The sequence below is a fragment of the Esox lucius genome, chromosome 1 (genome assembly GCF_011004845.1).
Source record: "Esox lucius isolate fEsoLuc1 chromosome 1, fEsoLuc1.pri, whole genome shotgun sequence".
In the NCBI taxonomy this organism is placed as follows: Eukaryota; Metazoa; Chordata; class Actinopteri; order Esociformes; family Esocidae; genus Esox; species Esox lucius.
In genome coordinates, this window is record NC_047569.1 from 39,840,793 (window position 1) to 39,847,267 (window position 6,475).

The following is a 6,475-nucleotide window of genomic DNA, read 5'->3' on the forward strand; positions in this document are numbered from 1 at the left end:
AAAGTGCATTTATCTGCTTGTACATTTGTAGTGGTTCAGTGACTCTGACGTTCGCAGAAGCATTGCTGAAGAGAGACGCTGACGAGTGTCTGTGCTGTGCCGTCATTCTTTCTTTTTCACTGTCAATCTCAATCATCTCTTCTTTTTCTATCTGCTTTTCCTCGCTTCTTCTCTGCCGGGCCTCTCGTGTCGTTGTCACACATCTGATGAAGATCGCTAGGAGCTGTGCATCGAACGACTCACGAGTCACCTTTAGAAAGTCTCTTCTCGGCTCTAAGTGGCTGAATGCTTAATATGGACACCAACAGTCAGTAGCTGTTTTTCCGTCCAAGGCCGTCTGTAACCCAGACAAACGCGTTGCCAGTCTTTCACCTGACAGATATGGTGTCGTTGCTGTATAAGGAAGGGGCTGCCATCATGACATAGATATACACTCACCTAAAGGATTATTAGGAACACCATATTAATACTGTGTTTGACCCCCTTTCGCCTTCAGAACTGCCTTAATTTTACGTGGCATTGATTCAACAAGGTGCTGAAAGCATTCTTTAGAAATGTTGGCCCATATTGATAGGGTAGCATCTTGCAGTTGATGGAGATTTGTGGGATGCACATCCAGGGCACGAAGCTCCCGTTCCAGCACATCCCAAAGATGCTCTATTGGGTTGAGATCTGGTGACTGTGGGGGCAATTTCAGTACAGTAAACTCATTGTCATGTTCAAGAAACCAATTTGAAATGATTTGAGCTTTGTGACATGTTCTTATTCTGTTTACGCCAAATTCTGACTCTACCATCTGAATGTCTCAACAGAAATCGAGACTCATCAGACCAGGCAACATTCTTCCAGTCTTCAACTGTCCAATTTTAGTGAGCTCTTGCAAATTGTAGCCTCTTTTTCCTATTTGTAGTGGAGATGAGTGGTACCAAGTGAGGTCTTCTGCTGTTGTAGCCCATCCGCCTCAAGGTTGTGCGTGTTGTGGCTTCACAAATGCTTTGCTGCATACCTCGGTTGTAACGAGTGGTTATTCCAGTCAAAGTTGCTCTTCTATCAGCTTGAATCAGTCGGCCCATTCTCCTCTGACCTCTAGCATCAACAAGGCATTTTTGCCCACAGGACTGCCGCATACTGGATGTTTTTCCCTTTTCACACCATTCTTTGTAAACCCTAGAAATGGTTGTGCGTGAAAATCCCAGTAACTGAGCAGATTGTGAAATACTCAGACCGGCCCGTCTGGCACCAACAACCATGCCATGCACAAAATTGTTTAAATCACCTTTCTTTCCCATTCTGAGATTCAGTTTGGAGTTCAGGAGATTGTCTTGACCTGGACCACACCCCTAAATGCATTAAAGCAACTGCCATGTGATTGGTTGATTAGATGATTGCATTAATGAGAAATTGAACAGGTGTTCCTAATAATCCTTTAGGTGAGTGTATATCCAGTGTTTAACACTGTCAGAATGGATTAATACAGAGTTGTGCTCATAAGTTTGCATTCCCGGGCAGTTTGAATTCCCGGGCATTGATTTTGAAAATATGACTGATCATGCATATGATCAGTTTATTTAAGGACTTATTTTTTATTACATAGTTGTTTGGCTCCTTTTTTACATACCCTTGAATGTTTGGCCTTGTTACAGACACACAAGGTGACACACATAGGTGAAAATGGCAATTAAAGGTGAATTTCCCACACCTGTGGCTTTTTAAATTGCAATTAGTGTCTGTGTATAAATAGCCAACGAGTTTATTAGCTCTCATGTGGATGCACTGAGTAAGCTAGATACTGAGCCATGGGGAGCAGAAAAGAACTGTCAAATGACCTGCGTAACAAGGTAATGGAACTTATAAAAAAACGAAAACGATATAAAAAGATATCCAAAGCCTTGCAAATGTCAGTCAGTACTGTACAATCACTAATTAGAAGTTGAAAATTCAGGGACCAAAGTCAGGTAGACCAAGAAAGATTTCAGCCAAAACTGCCAGAAGAAAAACCCACAGGTAACATCAGGATAAATACAGGCTGCTCTAGAAAAAGACAGTGTGGTTGTTTCAAGGACCACAATAAGACGATACTTGAACAAAAATTAGCTGCATGGTTGAGCTGCCAGAAAGAAGCCTTTACTGCGCCAATGACACAAAAAAGCCTGGTTACAAGATGCCCAACAACACCTTGACACGCCTCACAGCTTATGCCACACTAATTGGGACTGACTAGACCAAAATAGAGCTTTATGGTCTCAACTATAAGCGCTATGTTTGGAGAGGGGTCAACAAGGCATATAGTGAACAGAATACCATCCCCACTGTGAAGCATGGTGGTGGCTCACTGATGTTTAGGGGGTGTGTGAGCTCTAAAGGCATGGGGAATCCTGTGAAAATTGATAGCAAGATGAATGTAGCATTTGATCAAAAAGTACTGGCAGACGATTTGCATTCTTCAGCATGAAGGCTGCGCATGGGATGCTCTTGGACTTTCCAGCACGACAATGACCCTAGGCACAAGGCCAAGATGACCCTCCAGTGGTTACAGAAGAACAAGGTGAAGGTTCTGGAGTGGCCATCACAGTCTCCTGACCTTAATATCATCAAGCCACTCTGGGGAGATTTCAAACGTGCGTTTCATCCAAGACGGCCAAAGACTTTTCATAACCTGGAGGAATTCTGCCAAGATGAATGGGCAGCTATACACCCTGCAAGAATTTAGGGCCTCATAGACAGCTATTACAAAAGACTGCATGCTGTCATTGATGCAAAAGGGGGCAATACACAGTATTAAAAACTAAGGGTATGCAAACTTTTGAACAGTGTTCAGTTCATTTTTTTCTTTGTTGCCATGTTTTGTTTTATGATTGTACCATTCTGTTATGACCTACAGTTGAATGTAAATCTCATAAGAAACAAAAGATGTGTTTTGCCTGTTTCCTTTCAAATGGTACATATATTACCAATTCTCCAAGGATATGCAAACCTTCGAGCACAACTGTGCACACTGTAACCAGTGTTAAATTCTAACACTGAGTAGTGTTAAGCCATGGCTGAATATTCCCAAAGTGCCAGGTGAATAGGGGAAAATTCCACCATGATCGTCTTTCTTAGTGACAGAAACATGGTTATTTCATGTCTGTTTTTAGTCCCTATGGACTTAAGAAAGATTCAATAAGCCAATATGTTGTCAGAGAAATAAGAAATGGTTTTCACACTAACATGTATTTCATAAGGAACTTTTTGAAGGCCTATATTTCCCAAACGCAATGCCTAAAAGTCAAATATATGACTTTGAATCTCATCATATTTCGCAGAAATCTTTATTCCTGGTAATGTTTTTTTGAATATTTATTTCATGTTTGTGCAGGGACTTTATATTTGATGATAAATTAATCTCATCTTAGAAAAATGTATGTGATGTCCATCTTTAAATCATATTTAATATGTCACTTGGACTTATCGTGACCATTGCTGATTGTATTGAACTATAATGGTTTAATAAACTCTGGCAGGTACTGGTGAATATTTGTGATTAGCATTCCAAGGCTTTTTGGAGAGGCATATCTCCTTGTTCCATTAAAGAGGCATCTCATTTGGATCCAGAACGTCTCTTCATATAAAATGCTTATAAACAACCCTGAAACAATTTTTAAAAAGTGATTTTTTTTTTACGTGAACAAGTTGGGTGTAATTATGTTAGAGTGTGCAATGCACAGTCAAATAGGTTACGTCTTACCTAATAATTAGATTGCTATTTTTTATCCCAAAGGAAAACTGCTAATTGAACACAAAGACATGCTTTTCCCACTGATTACTGTTTCTGCAGAATACCACCGGCAGGGGGATGATTTAACCTTATCTGCAAATTATCGTTACTTGAGCTTAAAAATTAAGAAAATTATGAAGCCGAATGAACAGACATGACCGCAAACGACACATCACTAGTGGATACACTTGCCATTGTTGTCTTCCAATGGGATTTACACACCAGCTTGGAAGTTTGCTCTGATCTGACTGGTGAACTTCTGTATATTACTCTCATCATTCTACGTGTTAGCTAGTAAATGATTCATTTACCACTGGAGAGTCTGCTTTGCAGAACAGTTTTTAAAGTTACGCACGGACACTACGGTGCCACGGACACATCAATGAGCAGACAGAGAGGAGAGGGCAGAAAGGAGGTTGAGTGAGCAGAGGATGGGCCCCCAGAGCTCGCTGGCTAGCAGGGCACGCGCGGATTAAACTGGAGAACTTGCAAGAGTGACTTTGAGCGAGCAGAACCCCATTGCTGCACGCAATCAATGAATTAGAGAGAGCAGAGATTGTCACCCCCCTGAAGATATTCTACACTTAACAATACATGTCAAGACTTTCCCAGATCGCACTCGGCATTTTCTTTCTTGGCTAACTCACCTAGTTCACTTTGCTTTATTCCTTTCCTAATTTCCCCTTGTGGCCTAGCTCTCTACCTCCTTTCCTGCCCCGACCTTATTTCCTCCAAAGCCTTATAAATTCCAAACAAATATATGCGTTCAAAATGCTTTCAAAAATGTATGCCATATATTAATATAATTATTATGTTTCTTATATCAAAATAATGTTCAGCATATGGGCTTGCTTATAGAATAAGTATTTAGGAAAGGAGACAGTGAAGAAAATGAAAAGAGGAAGAACTATGGAAGGAGCCAGGAAAGGACAGAGACCTAGGAAATAAGAAAGAAACTGTAAAGAAAGAAGATGAAGCTAGAAGAGGAAAATATTAAAGAAAATGATCTTTGGGACAGGAAAGGGATCTAGGATAGGAGGAAATAAAAATAATAAAAACCTGAAATGAAAAAGAGTTTCCGTGATCAAAAAAGTTGCTTCCTTGTGACTTGTGGCATATCGTCTTACTGACGAATAACGTTCTCTCCTACTGACCAATGACGTTCTGTCTTACTGACCAATAACGTTCTCTCCTACTGACCAATAACGTTCCATCCTACTGACCACCGACGTTCCATCCTACTGACCATTGTGATTATGGTCAAATTGAACACTGATCCCTGAACCCTCATGACCCTACACAACACAAACTGACTTCACATGAACTGTAGCGACCCCAGAGGGCGTTGGACCGCTGAACATCCGTTTTGGGCCCGTGGCTACCACACTGTTAGCACTACTCCCACCACGTCTCCCACTACTCCCACCACGTCTCCCACCACGTCTCCCACTACTCCCACCACGTCTCCCACCACGTCTCCCACCACGTCTCCCACCACGTCTCCCACATCTCCCACCACGTCTCCCACCACGTCTCCCACCACGTCTCCCACCACGTCTCCCACATCTCCCACCACGTCTCCCACCACGTCTCCCACCACGTCTCCCACCACGTCTCCCACTACTCCCACCACGTCTCCCACCACGTCTCCCACCACATCTCCCACCACGTCTCCCACTACTCCCACCACTCCCACCACGTCTCCCACTACTCCCACCACGTCTCCCACCACGTCTCCCACCACGTCTCCCACCACGTCTCCCACTACTCCCACCACTCCCACCACGTCTCCCACTACTCCCACCACGTCTCCCACTACTCCCACCACGTCTCCCACCACGTCTCCCACCACGTCTCCCACCACTCCCACCACGTCTCCCACTACTCCCACCATGTCTCCCACTACGTCTCCCACTACTCCCACCACGTCTCCCACCACTCCCACCACGTCTCCCACTACTCCCACCATGTCTCCCACTACGTCTCCCACTACTCCCACCACGTCTCCCACCACGTCTCCCACCACGTCTCCCACTACTCCCACCAACACTCCCACCACGTCTCCCTCATCTCCCACCACATCTTCCACCACCACTCCCACTACTCCCACTATGGCGGCCAGCCTGGTTATGTGGACACTGGGACTATTCTTCCCAGGTTTGGGATGCGTGACACGTTATCCATTTTCCATTATTAAGTCAGCGCTCTACTGATTACTCCGTTACTCATAAAGAAATTACTCAATTAGTTATGCATTAGAAATGAATTACACTCCATTTTAAAAAGAAATTGAAATCTGACAGCTCTTGGTTGGGGTGGTAGGACGATAATTTAAAACAAAAAATAGATAAAATGACCAGTCAAGTGACTTCGGTGCCCGGGGATGTTCCTTGAATGTAAGCCTTTTATAGGCCTGGGCACTACACAGGGAATGGAGACCTGTTTAAAAACGCACGTTAGCCCTAACCTTTACAACAGCAACATCACTTAACATTACCTTACTGAACAATAAGCATACTTTACTAGACAATGATATGAGCTATTTTGTCTCTCATCTGATATTTTGGGGACTGGGGAACACATAGCTACTGTCTGATTGCTGCTGTCAGAATGAAATGCAACCTTCCTCAGAGATGAACCACATGACTAGTATGTGTTTACCGTAAAGTAGAAACCAGCTTTACATATGCCAATCAATCCCTGAAGTAGTCATAGAGA